General features: G+C 33.4%; 1 long non-coding RNA gene across 2 annotated transcripts; it reads right to left on the minus strand.

The window, feature by feature from the left end:
- Positions 1 to 12468: 12468 nt before the first annotated feature.
- LOC146999266 (uncharacterized) lies at positions 12469 to 15027 on the minus strand. Of its 2 annotated transcripts, none has more exons than XR_015039598.1 (2): positions 14984 to 15027; positions 12469 to 12628 (listed from the first exon to the last, which is right to left on the minus strand). It is a non-coding gene; the product is annotated as an uncharacterized LOC146999266 (long non-coding RNA). The 2 variants fall into 2 exon arrangements; XR_015039597.1 differs by lacking the exon at positions 14984 to 15027 and adding an exon at positions 14828 to 14977.
- Between the last annotated feature and the right edge of the window lie 1532 nt (positions 15028 to 16559).

Genomic DNA, 16559 nt, shown 5'->3' on the forward strand with positions numbered 1-16559 from the left:
GAGAAAATTTAGATGACTAAAAACTAAAGAATTTTGAATGCAAGAATGTTAGATAATTTTAGATATAGATTTTATTGCTTATTACTATATTTAACTACACTTATTATTGCAGCTTATGTAAAATTTACTGTTTCTGTTTAAAAAGTTGTTCTTTTTTACATCCTTTCACTTTTATGAAGAAAGTTGGAAAGCAGAATTATGGTGCAACATTTATTTCATATAATGCCTGCTGAAAAGTAGGACCAATTATGATGTAACAGGAAAAACAAGGAAACCAACAGTTTTAAGGAAGTATCTGCAGATATCAATTTTAACAGCTAGTATCCTAAACATTAGTCAAAGTGTAACAAATTTTTAACTTTTTGACCCATTTGGGCACCTAAATTATAGACATAGTGATCTTATAGATTCAAATAATTAGATATTAATAAGTGGTCTTCAACCTGTCTCCTATATCTTGCACAATCAGATATTTCACAACTCACTTTACATTTTCACTGCCATCTCCTTTACAGTTTCCAATGGACTCATTTTTTTACACCGAATATACATGTACTTCTATCTACATAATCTATGTATTCATCATATGATTGTTTCTTTTATTTATGTTTTATTTCTTAAGAAATTAATATGATTTTAAAAAAGGACAACATTTATATTATAAGAAAATGATTTAATGAAGGTGACCCTTTTCTTTTTACAATGAAAAAGAGGACAAAAAGCGAACAAAGCAGGACATTTGCGTCTTTACAAAATTTTTTTAAAGCAGTCACACGAACCGTAAAACGACTAAAATACAAATAAATTGTTGTTATTATTACTTCTACATCAATTGGCATGGCAGATGATACCATGTTTATTGCATTTGACAAAATATGTGTATTACAACCTATGCCTAGTATTTTCTTTTAGAGTAAATCTGGTAATTTTTCATAGACATTATTTACTCCTTTTGCATCTTTTCCCACCAAAATTTGTATTTGTATTATCTGCTGTTAGTGCAACAACTTTATATTTCAAATTGTTTTCATTTATTACTCTGTATAGATGGTTCACCAAAATTTCTTCGCCCTCAATAGACTTTAAATTAAAAATTTTTATGTGAGTGCCATTGTTAACATTATAATATCTTACTATTATTGGATACAATTTTGTTTCATTATGATTCGATGCCTCAGATAAAACTGTTACAAATACTGCATTTTTCAAGTCTTCTGCAAGTATATTGTCACAATTATTATACTCAGAGTATAATAATTATACAGTGAAAGGAAATTTGTATTTGCATCAGATGTAAATGTGAACTATAATATTATAGACACATTAAAATAAACAAAGTAAAGTGCGCAAAAGTGTGAGGTGCATGACAAGTGTGGCTGCGTGATGTATTGATATGCCCAGAATGTGTCGTCTGTGCATTTTATAATCATGTTTCTTCGAACTGCACCATCACATGACCATTGATGTGTAACATTTCGAAGCAGCATCTTTAACTAATACAGAGATAAACAGATTAGTTGTAAAATATTGAAAAGGAAGACAGTTGGGAGGACACTTCTTGAAGAAGGACAGAGTCTACCAAATGAGGACAATTGGTCTCCTTGCATGGTGGTTCACATGTAACATTCTTTTCATTGTTACCTCCTGGGGCATAGCTAGAGGGGAGTGAGGGTGGACATCTGTCCCTTGCCCCCCCCAAGGGGAGCCAAACTGATGTTACTAATTTTATAATTAAATATTTTCCGTTCTTAGCAAACAAAAGGGGGTGCGAAAACTTCAGCTGGGCACTGAAAACCTTACCTATGACTTTAGTTACATTATCAGCTTTAAGATTTTCCCCAGGCAGATTATTATAATTCTCATACTGTCTTCGGACTAGTTGTAAGACATTTTAGCTCTGCGTATTCCTAAACATTCATGATTTCATTTGGATAAAATTTTCGCGGTGAATCATTTCCATAAGTTTCTTCAGAGTATCAGGTATGAGTCAACATTTCAGACATTAGCATCATGTTCTGAAACATAAGCACAGAAGCTAACCATACAGAAATAAATGCCAATGATGATTTAATAGCTGTCCTTTTAAAAAAAAAAAAGTATTCTATATAATATCCTTTAATAAAGGTTAGTTTTTCTATATAAATTCACCTTAGCTGCTGCATTACTTTTTACCATTTTGTCTTATTAAAGATTTTACAGCAGTGCTGTTCTTTTGCAAAGTGGAGATCTGTATTAAATTTCTATTTTTTTAGATATGTACTGTTAAATATAATTTAACAGAAATTCAATTATCCGTCATCCTCTCAACATCAGTTTTTACTATTCACTTATATATTCTGATGGACAGAATGAAACCCCTAAAAGGCGAAAAATAAAAATAAGTAATAATAATAAAAAAAGGATTTAAAATAAACCATATTGTGATAAATATGATTATTTTGTCATTTTATTTATAATAGAGGAATAAATTACTGTTTTAAAAACAAAACAGTACTATGGAATAAAATTACATAGAAAAAAATTTCCATAAAAAATAACAAATGGTCAAATCAATAGTCATGTTTTTCCTGAATATATAAACCTTCATATCCAGCATGTAAAATTTTAATAGAAATTTCTATCCAGCAGTAAGAAATAGTATTGACCTAAAATGGCAAGGATGAGTCATGTTAAAGATGTTTGATATTTATTGTATTTTGTGTAACGATTGTAAGTTATATATTTCTTAAATGCAACTGACTTATATCATAAGAGCTTGCTTTTGTTTGCATAAAGGCACAAATCCACATACTATTGGAATTTCACTTTGCCAAACAAATTCAAATTTTACACGTACATCCATTTTGATGTTTTCAATGAAAGCAAAAATACCAATCTGCAGTTTGAAAAATTAATCTGGCAATTTAATTATGATCTGTACATTACTTATAATAAGTATAACAAAAGTTAACATATAACACATATGAAATTTTATTATTGTACAAAATCTTTGGTAAAACAATTTTGGAAACTTCTGAAAGTTAATAGTAATTCTGAGAACATAAAAAAGCTTTATTATTGGGCATTAGTAATAGTTATTTTCTTGTTTGAGCAATCTAAAAGCTATTAAAAGAAAAAGAAATTGAAAAATCATCAGGAATCATATATGGTCATCTTAGGGAGATTTTATTACATTTAATATAACTTATGTAATAGTTTACTATTTATATATATATGTGTGCTATTTCATCACTGTGTGCTAACATAAGTTGTCAATAACAATTATTAAATGCAGTGGTTTGTGAAATGGGCAGAAGTTTTGATTTTACTGCTTACTTATTTATAATTATTGATCATTTTTAGCAGTTACAGTGAAATCATTGGGGCAACCACTTCCTGAAAATGAGTAATGTTTCTGAGATCATAAATCAAACTTCACAGAATTCGTTTTTAAATATTAAGCTTTAAATATATCTATAAGATGATGGATTCCATGAAAGATAAGAGCCATGGATGCCCTTCTTGCAGAGATTTCACTGTGTAGATATTTAGTTATTGCTATTTCATTACTCATTATTTGCTTCTGCTCTCTCACATAAACTATATGCATGATGCTTAAAAGATTTTCAGAAATATGTTTAATAAAAATTTATAATTTTAATCCAATAGTATATATTATTACATTTTTTTCACATTTCAGAAATGTTTAATATGGAATTTTTATTTACTTTCTCAAGGGGGAAAAAAAAACTTAGCATCTTGATGTGTTAATGAAATAAACATCCTGAATTTTTTATTCATACCTAATTTGTCAATGCATGATCTCATAAAAAATGTTCTCAGATTTAATATTTAAAAATTATGGAAATTTTTAACTTTTTTTAAAATAAAAATTCTTGTTTTTAATGTAATGATACTCATTGCTAATGTTGGAAATAAAGATAAAATTGTACCTAACAGATGGGAGATTTCACTGATATGAAGTTATGGCATTAAAAAATTATTCCTGTTAGCATAGAGCTTCTGATAATAGTATTCAGACTTACTAATACTATTTCTAGTATCTAATAATTTGAAAAGACAATAGAACTTTGTTAATTCAAAATTTGTGATAATTTAAATTTAGATATCTCTTTCCCTGATGAGTTGTTTTAAAAATGTATACTAACTTTTCTTCATAAATCAAACATAACTTTGATAATTCAAAATTTGTGATAATTTAAATTCCTCTTTCCCTGATGAGTTTGTAGAGGCATTAAGTTATTTTAAAACAAGAGACATGAAAAATGAGCAATGCCCTCTCCGGGAATCGAACCATGGACCTCTCGAAGACCCGCCAAGCATGCAGACCAATACACCACGAAGGCACGCTAAGAAGGTGGGAGAAATATGTTATATACTCCCCCTTTTAAAGGGCACTGTTGATTAATCACCAAACTCTAGTGGTGGAGAATCGTCATCAACCATCATTTTTAGTTCAGGCGGCACTATAGAGATATTGTTTGTTTCTTCTTCTTCTTCTTCTTTTTTTTTTTTTTTTTTTTATTTTTTTTATTTTTTTATGCAGTAGAAGTAAAAAATTAGCGACGCCTTCACAGGGAATCGAACCACGGACCTCTGGAATACGCGCCCAGCGTGCTGACCACTACACTACGAAAGCATGCTAAGAAGCTGGGAGAATTACCTTATACACTTCCCCTTTTAAAAGGTGACTGAGGTTTTATGGGACCCACCCGCCAAATCCTGGCTGTGGAGAATCATCATCCACCACTCTTTTAGTTTGAGTGCCACTTTAGAGACATTATGTATTTTTTTGGAAGCAGAAAAGATGAAAAATGAGCAATGCTCTCGCCGGGAATCCAACAACGGACCTCTGGAATACGCGCCCACTGTGTAGACCATTACATCATGAAGGCATGCCAAGAAAGTCGGAGAAATACCTTAAAAGTTTTATCAAAAATGGATACTAACTTTTCTTAATAAGTCAAATTTCCTTGGGTGCTGTAATCAAAATTTCAATCAAATTTTCAATTTACTCAAAATTCAGAATTTTGAGTAAGTTTATTTTTCCCCCTACTTTTTCCTATTTATCCTAAATTCATAGAAGTTGTTCTAACTTCTCAGGAGATTCTAATCAATTGAAACCTGGAATGTTAACAAATATGTAGAAGTCTTCGGTAAAAAACGAACTTCCCCTTTTCGTCCTGACAAGCAAATGAAATATTGTAACATGAATACAAGTCTGTATCTCAAAAATCGTCCAGAAAAGCATCCGTTCTCTTAGCAGATGTTCCTTACACACTTTGCTTTAAGTTAATTGAAACAAAATCTACCGTGGTATGTAATTTAAGTTCTTCGAAGGCAGTGTTTTGTCAATATTTAAATTTTTTACACATAACAGTAATATTTGTAATAAATATTTAGAGATATCATGTATCATACAGCATTATTTATTAGGAAAGAACACAATTCTTGGTTTAAGGATGCTAGCATATGAGAACACTGCAGCTTGGTTTCTTGATCAATGCTATATCTTTTGGTACCTCTAAATTTTAATAATAAATTATTAGTGCTATGTAACTCTTGATTACCTTGGCATTAATTAAATCACACTGTTTCCTTTGCTTGGTCCTAATACTTATATAATGTGCCGTATGTTACTTCAGAAAAAAATCCAAGCTGTTGTCAAACTAAAATGAGAAGCAATGATATAAGAAGCATGATTGCCAGTGCCCAACTTAGCCTAAATGGGGACTTTACCAAAAACTTTTTTGGGACCCTCCTATGCTTTACTGCTTCAAACATGCGAACTTTTTAGATATATTTAAATTTTTATAGTAATAAACTTTCTAGTCGATTAAGGGCCCTTCTGTGAAGTGGGGGCCTGGGGCAACTGCCCCGTATGCCCTTGCCTTAGTCAGGATCTGATGATTACATAACCTACAAAGTACATATTTGAGGACTATATTTCCCACCTATTTGAGTCCCTACTGTCATACTTTGCTTTCTTCCTTGAAATTGGTATTATACTGCTAGCTGCTAAACTTGCTATACCATGACTGCGGCATGCAACAAATGTCAAATTTGCCTAAAGTACTACATGGTGGGATGTGCAAATAGTTAATGATGAGCATTCTAGCGCATGCACACAAAGCAGGTATGAATAACATCTGTATTGTGTATAATTGTAAAGTCACACCGCGATTTTCATTTAGAAATCACAACTGAACATCGGTCGTTTGAGTATTACGCCTACATACTATTATAAACGAAAAGCTCCTACCAGCACCTGTCAGAAATCGACTGCTCCAGGATTGGAGGGTTTATCGGTCCACTAGCGCCTAGAGGACAGCCATTTCGTCTCGGCTTTTGCGGGATTGTACAATGACTTCACGTGCCCTGAGTCAGGAATTTGGCTCCTCATGTTCAGGACTACGAGTGTCTGCACAGACCGCGCTATGACGTCTGCAGCACCACGAACTGTTAGGACTGCGACCGTTATTGCGGTTTTCAATTGATGACGCAGCAGAGACAGGCGTACGTACCAGTAGATTGACGAACGACGATATTGGACACAAGAGTACCACCACATCCTCTTTGTAGAGGTTCTGCTTCAACATCATGATGAAACTCGGTTCTGCGTCAGCCATCATGATGGACGTATGGAAGTGTAGCAATTTTAACGCCCAAAAGCAGAGTACTTTAACCATCAGCTGTGTGCATTTAGAAAAATTATATGATCATCATGAAACATGCAAGAGGAATGAGAATACAGAAATGAAAATACGATGGAAGCCTATGAGTCTACGCTTAGTCACCATGCATAATTGGTCTCAAATTGATTGATGAGCATACTTCGGAACACAAACTACACTCTTTTGCAAAAAATCCAAGCACCATGAAGGAAGTGGTTGTTTTTGATGAAATTGAATATATGTATAACTCATACACAGGTAATAAACTGATTAAAAGGTCAAAGTTATAGTACCTGTTCATGGCTCACAATCACCCATTGAGTGTTCAAGTTAGTAGTTGGTCGAACCGCCTCTGGCGGCAATGCATGCTTTAATTCGTCGAGGCAAGGAATGGTAGAGGTTCCTAATGTCATCCTGCGACACATTCTGCCAAGCATTCATCAGTTGTCGCTACAGATCTGCGATATTTTGTTCTGCCAGAATCTGGCGGCCTACCATACCATAAAGATTAAAATAGTTCCGACCCGGCAATAAGCCATACAGCATTGAATGCTGTGACACCAAAGGGTGTCTAAAAACTATTTAGCGATCACTCAGCCCGAGTCAGACCTTGGTAGTATCATTACGAATCCCTACCGCGCCTGAGCGCGCACTGAACAGAACGGTGCTTATAGTTCTGTGAAGGCCGCTAATTTTCTCTATATTCCACTCCCAACGTATGCTCAGAATAAGTGAGCAGCGTGGGCGAGGTCAGGTCCGATTAACTCGCAAAAGTAGAGCAGCCAACTCATGCATTGCCGTCTCTTCCCTACGTCGACGAAGGACCCACGGAGAGGGACTGATAAACATGGCCCAAGATCCCTAAAAGTGAACTCCTGACGATTGAAAAAAAGACAACTGTAAAAGAGACAACTATTCACTGACGGCAATGAAATTATGCTCTCAGAAAACAGCTATTAGCACTACAGCTTACCACAATATCGCTGCCGATCACATTCACTCAGGACCAGGTTCGGAGCCTGTGCAGCCGTACCGGGCGGTAGCACTTAGGTAAGACAATTTTTTTAGAATTTAGGGAGGCACTGGGCGGCAGAAGTTAAGACAGCAAAGACTGCACCGTGGGGCAAAGAACCTACCATTGGCCCTGCGTACACTCCTTCATTGATGCTATTCCACCAGATGCTAATGTTAACTTTCAAGAGAACGATAGTCACCGTGCATAATTGATCTCATATTGGCTGAAGAGCATATTTCCGAACATAAATAGTGCCAATTCAATTCTTTGGTTTCAATCCTATAAGCACTTTCAGAAACAAAATTGAAACATAATTTCGAAACTTGATGACAAGAGTTTTTAATTGTTGATCAGGTTTATGCGCGTTGTCAAATGGTTGTAACTGTCGTCCTAACACGCCTCATGCATATCACTTTTGGGAAAAAAACTGAAGATCTGGCAAGCAAAAGGGACGTTGTAATATTAAACAGACATTCCTTGGAGGCGTTGGCCGCATGCAGCTGGCTATTATCTTGCTCAAGGATGATCGCTGACAAATGCCATAGTTTTGGCAATACAGAAGTTGGCAGGATCTTGTCCATAAATCATTGGGCTCTTAAAGTGCTGCGAAAGATCAGTACAAATTTGGTTATTATAGAATTTGGCTGCCTAGATAATAATGCCAGTATATACAGAGGTATGGTTGTTTTACGTTGACAAAGGGTACACAGCTCACTGGGACTTCTATGCTGAATTAAGGTAAGCCAATCTTCTTTCACGTATGAATCCCAAGCTAACGAAAATCATAATTTATCGCAGAACATGATCCAGATACATTCGAAAATTATCAGCCGCAACACCAGAATAAACGTTGCTCTCAATGCCCCCTCTCCGGGGATCTACGTCGGAAAATCGGGAAGCTACTGTCTAAGATCTATACATAAGCAGTTTCGGCCACGTATAATCAGTCTTTACAGGACTAGAACCTACGTTCATTCAGAGAATGTTTCAAGACCATATGGCATCATTCAGGACCTGCAGGGACCATATGGCACCATTCAGAACCTGCAGGGACCATATGGCACTGTCTTGTCTGCCTATTTACTGTAGGTCGCAACATGATTAGATATGAGGCGTTTTCATTGGGTCATTGGCTCTTCGGTCCTCTGGTGCACTTAGTAGATGGAACAACACATCAAATATAATCATTGAAACAGGACTGGTACCCAGCTGGAACTTTTATTGACTGAGCGTTATCTTTCGTCCAATGTTATATATATAAAGTCCGTAGGAGACCGCGTGAGTTACGTCCGCCTGAATGGTCTCCTGCAGATCTGAGGATTTTTTCTGAAAGTTAATCCAGGGCAGGAGCTCGTCTCCAGTGTTCTGTTCTGCTCTCCATGCCTAGGAGTTATGGATATTGCAACAGAAGCCGAAAATTCAAACCACCTTTCCTTACAACACTGTTTTTTAAAACTACACGTCTAGAGTTTGTAGGTAAGTGATGCTGAATGGTAGAAGCTTTCGCAGTAACTCTTGCTATCCCACGATCCTTCCCAGAAAGTGCCATTCTAGCTCTGCGTCTGTCCTTTTGGTGATTCTGAATGCCTTATTGTAATACTTAGTAACAATACAGTTCTAACTGTATTACACTCTTGTCAGAATTCTGGTTCTCAGGTCAGACGATGCATCAGTAAGATCAGTCCGTTCTCAGGTCAGACGATGCATCAGTAAGATCAGTCCGTTCCCATGAAAGTGGTAATGCAGTCACTGTCGAATTTATTCATTTGGATTATATTGAGTATTCGGATACATTCTCATTAGCTAATGCAAACAAAACTGTGAAATAAGTAGTCAAAGTTATAGAACGTTGACACGTTAGTCGATATGCTTAACTGAATAAATCTTGCTCAGGCAGTTTTAAGTAAGACAAGAGAAGGCTTATATAAGCACACTGTTTTTTCGGGAAATGAGCTTGTCCTCACCTACACTGCTGGCCATTAAAATTGCAACACCAGGAAGGAATGATGCGACGAACGGTAAAAGCACGTGAAAGGAAGAAGAGATTTGGTATGCAAATGGATTAGAATTTAAGCGCATGCAAGGAGGGAGAAAAGACATCTGACGTATTGCATAAAAAAAGTTGCATAGTGGATTTCTCATTCGGAACGCGCTTTGTACGGCCAGAGTTTTCTCAGAATATCGTGTTATGCCTCAAATATTAAGACGAAATTCTTACCAGCAAGAGTCGGAATATGGTAGAGGCAGGATTTTTTCCCATAGAGAGTGTGGATTATTGTTCCGCGATATCGCCCGTCGCACTGCTCGACATCCAATCACTGTCATGCGAATATATAATCAATGGGTTGCTGAGGGTCATACTGAACGGCATGCAGGATCTCAACGCCGTCTCCTGACTAACGCTCGAGAGGACAGACATATTGTGAGGTTAGCCTTGAAAAAAAAACCGCACAAACACATAACGAACCATTAGTTAGGAAATGGGTATGTTTGCAGTACGCCGAGTATCCGCTCGTACGGTGCTTCGACATTTGCAGCAGAGCAGTGCTTAAATTGCACCGGAGCCCAGCTCTGGTACTTCTCAGTTTTCAAGATAAATTACAATTCTAGCCGGAGTGCACCGGAGCCCTAAATAAGAAGGCTGCGGCTTAACTGAATAACAATTTCCGTCTCGAAAATTTTATTTTTAGCAATAAAATTATATTAAAAATCGCTTATGACATTTTAATTTGTCGCTTTACAATTATTTTAGTTTTAATTATTTCAATAAATAATAATTAATTATCTAATAATTATCAATTAAATTATAATGAGTTATATAATAATTGTTAATTGAATAAAATCTATAAACTTTAATTAAATAGCTATTAATTAATTTGATTATAATTAACTGTTTAATTTTAAAATTATTAATGAGTTTAATAGTCATTTAATTTATTTATTTACTTTTATTGCTCTTTGCTGGCGGTCTTCCATAGGGCTCCGGCACTTATAATTTTAAAATTTAAGCCCTGCAGCGGAGTGAACTATCAACACGATGACTGCTACTTTGGCTTCCCTTGAAAATGCAGCATAGAGAGAGACAGTGATTCTGGTGCACCAAACGACAAAGCTGGATAAAAGAATGTCACAATGTTGTCTTTTCAGACATGTCCCTGTTCAGCGTGTGATATTCTGATGGCCGTATATGTGTCTGGAGGCAGCGAGGAGACTGCACGTCATATGCCATACATATCTTTTTGCAATAAATATCTTTTTTGTATTTGCTTTTCTTCACAGTGTTGCTATTTTAATGGCCAACAGTGTACTACTGAAGTGTTCCTAACTGAAACATGTTTCGTTGAAAACTGCGTCTCGCCTAGCTAGCGAGATAATTTTATACTTAAACGAAAATGTTTCGTTTGAAGCACTGTTTCTCGTTTGATTTCTCCAAAGAACCAGTTTTCGCATAAGTCAACTGATCAAACAAAGATTATATATTCGACGTTGTATGCATAGACGTTCTTTCTGCACCTTCCCACGCATTGACTGTATTCTCAAATTGCACATTAATTCTTCTAACACTACATTTCCTGAATGTTTACGCCAGCCCAGAAATTTTACGAGTCATTCATTTTAAGTAATATAGTCTGCTTCTTATTCGATCTATTATTTTTCTTCCTGTCTTTTTTAAATTGCTAATTCTTCATCGATTTAATACATAGCACTGTTGATTTATGTTATAGTGAATGAACTTCATTGCGTTTTTCTGTGATTACATTTCGCTTATTTTGTGACATTGCATCCCCTTTTTTTTTACCAGAAACAATGAACTGTTTGTGTTTTCTGAAATATTAATGCTAGATAATTCATTGCTATGCAGCAACTTGATCAATATGGTTCAGAAGAACCAACTCACTTGTGCCAAGATTCGAACTTCAAATAAGCTATTTTTTTACTGTTATGCTTAAGGACACTTGAAATCTGTCAGTCCAAAAGTGCTCTGATGTGGATGATAGAAAGCAAACAAAAGGTGTAAACCACAGGAATCTGTCTTTTCGGGTTTTATGTATCGAATCTAAGAAATAATTACCTATACTGCTGCAACATAAACACCACAAGTAACAGGTATAAAGTTGCACTATTATGAATATTCAAGATCTTTCCGCATGTAAAGACTCAGAATAAGTTAACACCACACTTATTGATATGTATAATGTATAATATAAGCAAATGATAATCTCCTTTTCATCGAGTTAGAATGTCATACAATAAACAGTCCATGTTTAAAAGCATCTAGCTAATTTCCTGGTCTTAATCCCATATCAAGTAGAGTTATACCTGACTTACGCAACTTGAAGTTACATGTTTTTTTAAATCATTTTTTAAACTCCAATATATGCATACAACCAATGATTGCATAAGAACTCTGATGGACAAGTGGTATAAGCAATGTACTAACTTAAATTTCACAAAAATTTAGACCAGATTTTATGACAGCAATGTAACTAAGAATGCTTTAGATGTATGGAAAAAATTTAATGTTGTAAAGGGCAAAATTATATTGTTTCCCAGTTGCTTAATGATTTCACTCCTATATATATATACATATGCCAGTATTGGGCTCAAACACTACTCCTGCATGAGTAATGTCTACATGAGAGTGGAGTAGGTCAAACACTACTCCTGCATGTATATTTAGTTTATTAAATGAAAACTTTAGTTATTTTCCCTTTTTTTTAAGTGTATTATGTAAATATAAATAAATATATATATATTCAGAAACAGGTTTGAAACATATTCACATAGATATTAGATTTTTTTTATATGTACATATACAGTATTCTTTATTAGTTCAAAACTGAACTTCACAATATCATCTTCTAAGACACAGGTTCCAAAACTTTTCCATGTCTAGCAGTTCTAAAAAATTATATTCTTGCAGCCCCTAACAAAGTTTCTAAAGAGGGTGAGGAAAAAGAAAACAGTTATGTAATCAAATTTTAATAATAAACAAAAATAAAACATGGAACTAAAAAAAATATTACAAAATTTAATATTTGCATAAATTTTTCAAAACAATAATTAATAACTATTTCTATTCCTCTGTATTGGATATTTTTTTTCAAATTGTGGCACTTTATTGTTAATAGCAATTCGCATATCTGCTTGAGCATCCAAGCGATTTCTGAATTTTGTTTTGATTGACAAAAGAGTATACTTCACAAAGAATTCCTTCACATGCAGAAAGGCATCTTTTTCTTTTGTGATTGTTTTCATGTCTTCACAGAACAAGACATCTTCCATTATAGCAACACTATGCTGTAGCACCCAGACAGGATAGGATGACGCTGCCTACCATACCAAAAGGTTCGAGTTCAAATCCCAAAGAAGGCATGGATGTTGTAATGTAAGTGTGTAATGGTTGTTTAGCAAGGAGCATTAAAAGCAGAAGGTGAGGCGAAATCCTTGAGAGGTTGGTGGTAGGAGACTTTCTGACCACATTCAGAGCATTCTTCTTCAAAATTCCATTTTGGTGGAAGCTTAGTACTTAGCAAGGCCCAGCAATACCTACCCACTTAGATATACAGGTGCTGGTTTTCCTTCAATCTGTCAGGTACTAAAACAAGCTTATTTTTGTTGCCCATCAGTTATTATGAAGGGACAAACAAACATAAGTTTGATTTAGGTAATTCTGATTATAGATGCTAAAATATACATTATGAACATAAACTCTTTAGAACAAAACAATTTCAATAAATATCTATTTGATTTGAATATATTCAAACATCATATATACTAATATTTTCAGATTTTTTTACCATACAATGTTTACAAGAGAAGGATTCGGGAGACAATTACAAATTATTATTATTTTACAAATCTCTGAAAGCTTTTTATCAGTTTCAAAATTATTTGAATGAAACTATTTTGAATTTACTTAAAAAGTAATATTTTCATCCTTTAACTGAGATGCTCACACGTATGTATTCTGACTCAACACAAATTCAAACATTAAAATAAAAATAACACCAGAAACATATATTATAAAATTTAATTCAATCTAATACATTATTACTAGATGTAAATTAAAGAGTATTAAATTCTAAAATACATATGCAAAATCTGATGTGCACATCACATTACTTATTAAATTATACAAAAACTGCAGATTTTGAAATTTAAAACACTGCTCAGTGTTTGTCACATGGGAGTCAAACTTCTCATAATTTCATTTTTTATAATGAGTATAAAAATGTCCCAGATATTTTTGCAGACATAAGGAAGCTGGAGATCGCATTAAAATAGATTTCATTATTTGTCAAAATAATTTTAAAAAAAAGTTTTACATTGATAAAACACAACTATTTTCATCATTTAAAGCATTTCAATGATAATTGGGAGTATAGACTAGGGCCAATGATTGTGAAAATTAAGGCTAGGTAAAGGTGTGTGTGTGTATATATACACATTTGGTTCTGGCAATTACAATAAAAAGAGAGATGCACAACTATAGCAGTCCCATATACAATAAACATTCTACGGATAATCTTTTTTAGTTATGTGAGATAAATACATATGTATGTACAGAAATCATTGAAAAAATTCCTTTTGGAAAAGAAGTCGTTTATTCTGTGCATATATACAGATGTTATGCAAAATTATGCATGACTTTATGATAACTCTTATGACAATGCATAAATCGGCAGAGATTTTAAATAAAACTATTAATTTTTTGGGAATCTGACACAGGAGCCCCCCCAAAAAAAATTTTTTTTAGACAGCAATGTTCAAAAGTAGAGTTTTATTTAAAATTTTCTGTTAAAGGTTGTTCTCAAATTTTGTATTTTCTTAATACAATATTTTGATCTACGGTATAAAATGGGTTTATAACCAGAACATTTTAAAGTTCTTAGTCATTCTCAGTTTTACTTGGGACAACAAATTAACAAATGATATTAAAAAAAAAAATGTTATTGTAACTTTTTTAAGTTTATTTTTTAACAGTTTTAAGATATTAATATATATTTATTTGGTTTAATAAAAATATACAGTTTTAATTTAAATATTACAAAAGCCTGATGAACAAAACTGAATTAAGAGTATTAATGAACTATTAAAGCAACAGATTAATAACATATTTAATTTTATAGCATACTTCATTTAAAATCTTTCCTAAAGCAGTTTTGAATAATGAGAATAAATATGGCACTAGTTTCAATTCACTAAGCATCATCAATTTAAAATTTTTTTTCTCTCACAGTTTTCCTCAAAGCAGCTCTTTTACATAATAGGAATAATTATGCCTACGAACCTATTGGCCTTTCTATACATCTTAACTTTTAATTTTTCTATTTTGAAAGGGTCAACTTTGTGGTAAACTTCCGATTCGTATTCACGACGCGAACGACCTAATATTAATAATACGACTACGAACAAAGACAGATTGAACAAAAGCTTGGCTACTTTTGAACAATGCACTTGGCTCTAAAATTTATTCTGGTAACCTTACATTGCATCAGCGATTTCGAAAGGCATCATGGGAAAAAGTACACATTTTTCGGTAAACTTCCGGTATCAGGGACTCAGTTATCTGTAAAATTCAATTTCGTATTTGAGGAGAGTAAAAAGAAACTTCGTACATTTTTTACGAGTTCAAAAGGCCAGAAAGAAAAGATGGGACAAAATAAAATTTAAAATAAATGGCCCAGAAATAATAGAGGAAAAAAAAAAAAAAAAAAAAAAAAGGCCTAAAGAAAGAAAAGGAAAAGAAGTAGAAAATATCCTAAAATACGATTGTGTCCATGAGTGTAGTTAAGGAGTTCATCTGCAAAAATTAGTGTCTTTAAGAAGCAAACTTTAGCTAAGTTTAATAAAAAAAAATAATAAATGAATGAATTCCTACATGGTAATGTGTATGCCCTAATCTTGAGACCTAACTAGAAAAGACATATATCATCACAGAGATGTACATAATATTTTAACTAAAGTAACATTAACTATTGCCGTTCCCAAAAAATTCATGTATATTTCAGAAAAACAGTAATTAACAAAATCATAAATCCATACACAGTGTGAGAGCATATCAACAAAAATAAATTATACAGTTTATTTTTCTTAAATATTAGTTAAATATAAAATTAATTTATTAATTTAACAGTTGTAATTTATTATAGTACAAGTTTAATAAATTCCGTCACCCTGTATTTATATTTGATCATAATTCCAAGTTTGATACCTGAAAAAAAAAAAAAAAAAAAAGGTCGGGGATCTTAGTTACAAAAATCACAATCTATACTCATCGATGGTCAAGAGATCCCCATTTTTTCCCTCTCAAGAAATTCCTAAGCACGAAGAGGGGGCCTCCGAAGGGTGTGAATTGCTGATAAGAACAGACTACTGATAAGAAATGTGGCGTCTCTACGGAATAGTTACGAAGAAAAGAACCACATAACTTGCTACTATTACTAACTATTGTATAATGCTAGAATCTTATGAAAAATAATAAATAAAAAAAATTTAATTGCAGAAAACTTCAGATCAAGGAATAAGAAAGAATAGCAGTGCCTCGATGTGCTTAAAAACTACGAAGCATTCTGCAGACTTTCGTGCCAAAATCAAGGTTGACAAATGGATTAATACATTTTATTGTTTCTTTTAGTGTATATATTTCAAAATTATTAAAATAACTTGAACAGTTGTTTAATTGCTTAAAACAGCAATAAAGTTCATTTATAAAGATATATAAGGAACTTCATAATTCATTGCTTTGGTGAACAACTGAAATTTACCAAATTACCTAACTTTATAACATTAAATATCTTCGTAATGCTCTGTTTTATAAAAGCTTAACTACTTCTAAAAGCTAACTACTAACTAAAAGCTTAGCT

Source organism: Stegodyphus dumicola, chromosome 1 (assembly GCF_044657685.1).
Source record: "Stegodyphus dumicola isolate Sdum_Otavi_A_Nest chromosome 1, ASM4465768v1".
Taxonomy (NCBI): domain Eukaryota; kingdom Metazoa; phylum Arthropoda; class Arachnida; order Araneae; family Eresidae; genus Stegodyphus; species Stegodyphus dumicola.